The following is a 2,724-nucleotide window of genomic DNA, read 5'->3' on the forward strand; positions in this document are numbered from 1 at the left end:
CACACACACACACACACACACACACACACACACACACACACACACACTGTCAAAGTCAGAAAATCTCCTGAAATAAAGTTTCAAACTCACCCAGTTTAGTCTCTAAATGTCTCCGTGTGTTCCCTCCGTCTAAAACGGAGCTGAACCCTGAAACACTTTCACTTTCTGTCAGGTGAGGTGTGTTGTGATTGGTCAACATGCGCACAGGTGAGGTGTGTTGTGATTGGTCAACAGAGAAGGGGGTCTGCTCTCCTGGCTCCACCCGGGCCGCTGCAGTTCTCTCTACAGCCAGTAGGGGGGAGGGGGGGGGGGGGGGGACAGAGCGCTGGTCCTCAGAACATCTGAAGCAGAGAAGTAGAAACACAAACAGCTGATTGTTCTCTCATTAAAGTCTTTTCTAATCAAAATGAATCTGTGTCTCCTGTCCCAAACATTAAAGTCAGCAAAGTTCCACTACATTTCCCATGAGCCTTAGCTCCCACAGCTGCTGTCAGAGACTCAATGGAGATCTAGATTAAAACTAAATATTTTGATTTACCATCAGATTTGACTCCCTGCAGTGTAAAAACTCAGGAATATAAATTTATTATATCCAGTTTATCACAACTAAAGTGTTCATTTGATTGGAAAACAAAAACAAGATTTTTCCATCAGTAACAATGTTTCTGTTTGTCTAAAAAAGTTAAATCTGGTCCTCTGGACATTCAAAAAAAACAAAACAAAATAAATCAACAAAAAAATGTAGAAACGTTTTGTCTCTCATCCAAGAGACTTCCTCAGTCTGAGGAGCTGTTTTCAGCTCAGTCTCTTAAATAGCACCGTCTCAGAGTGGATCAACCAGTTTTGCTGCTGACAACCAAAACCAGCTGATCACATGCTCAAGAAGGACCATCAGCCTAACAATGGATCATTAGCACACTGATGGCTGTTTACTATTCACAGAGGGCTGAGTGATACTAGCAATCACAGCATCGTAAGACGGGGACAGTTGAACCTGGAGGCCTCCACCCCTGTTTAATGATGGACGGTTTCTTTTCACAAAGATGGCCTCCTTTACTCCTCTCTCAAACCATTGTTCCTCTCTATCCAGGATGTGAACATCTTCATCCCTGAAAGAGTGACCGCTGGCCTGGAGATGAGTGTAGACCACAGAGTCCTGGCCTGATGATGTTGATCTTCTGTGCTGGGCCATCCTTTTGGCCAGTGGCTGTTTAGTTTCCCCGATGTAAGACTGATCACAGCCCTCCTGACACTGAACAGCATACACAACATTGCTCTGTTTGTGCCGGGGGACTGGATCTTTGGGTTGAACCAGTCTTTGCCGTAATGTATTTTGGGGTTTAAAAGCCACTGGGACGTTATGTTTAGAAAATAAACGTCTCAGTTTCTCTGATACTCCCTCAACATATGGAATGACCACTGGTCTGGGTCTGGGTTCCTCCTCCTCACCTGATGGCTGACTGGAGTCCTGTTTGGGTTTCTTCTCTGCTTTCAGGAAGGCCCAGTTAGGATATCCACATTGCTCTAGAGCCTGTCTTGTGTAGGATTTCTCCTTCTGCCTGGCTCCTGAGCTAGTGGGGACGCTGTCTGCTCTGTGATACAGAGTCCTGATGACTCCTAACTTGTGCTCCAAAGGGTGATGGGAGTCAAACTGCAAATACTGGTCTGTGTGGGTGGGTTTGCGGTACACCTCAGTTTGCAAATGTCCTCTATCAGAGACTGAGACCTCACAGTCCAAGAAAGCCAACCTGCCATTTTTTACATCTTCTCGTGTGAACTTGATGTATTTATCCACAGAGTTGATGTAGTCAGTAAAATGTTGGACTTCCTGAGATTTGATTTTAACCCAGGTGTCGTCAACATACCTGAACCAATGACTTGGTGGTGTCCCTGAAAAGGACGTCAAGGCTCTCTTTTCTACCTCCATGTACAGGTTGGCAACAATAGGAGAAACTGGAGACCCCATAGCACACCCATGTTTCTGCCTATAAAATTGCTCCCCATATGTGAAGTAGGTTGACTGCAGGCACAGTTTCAAGAGTTGACACAGTTGTTCTGTGGAAAGTGTGGTCCTGCTGCTCAGAGTGGTGTCTGATTTTAATTTTAAACTGACCACCTCTACTGCATCATCAACAGGAATGCACGTAAAGAGTGATGTGACATCAAAAGAGACCATTGTTTCATCAGTCTCCATGATGACATCCCTCACCTTGTCCACAAAGTCCATGGTGTTCTGTATGTGGTGTTCTGTGCTGCCAACTAAAGGGATGAGTACAGACGCCAGATATTTGGAAACATTGTAAGTGACAGAGTTAATCATACTAACAATTGGTCTTAAAGGTACACCTTGTTTGTGGATTTTAGGTAAACCATACATACTAGGTGTGGCCTCCCCTGGGTACAGTCTGTGGTACAGAAAACGGTCAATAGCCTTGTCCTGCTCCAAAATTTTCAGGCACTCTATTAACTTTTTCTTGTAACCACTTCCTGGATCTCTTTTCAGAGGTTCGGTTACAAGATTACAAGGTTACAAGAAAAAGTTAATAGAGTGCCTGAAAATTGTCATGGGGACAGTGTTTGAAAGGTGTTTACACCGCGTTGTCATGGGGACAGTGTTTGAAAGGTGTTTACATCACATTGTCATGAGGAATGTGTTAGGATGGTATTTACATCACGTTGTCATGGGGAATGTGTTAGGATGGTGTTTACATCACATTGTCATGG

Source organism: Nematolebias whitei, chromosome 1 (assembly GCF_014905685.2).
Source record: "Nematolebias whitei isolate Nwh7 chromosome 1, NemWhi1, whole genome shotgun sequence".
Taxonomy (NCBI): Eukaryota; Metazoa; Chordata; class Actinopteri; order Cyprinodontiformes; family Rivulidae; genus Nematolebias; species Nematolebias whitei.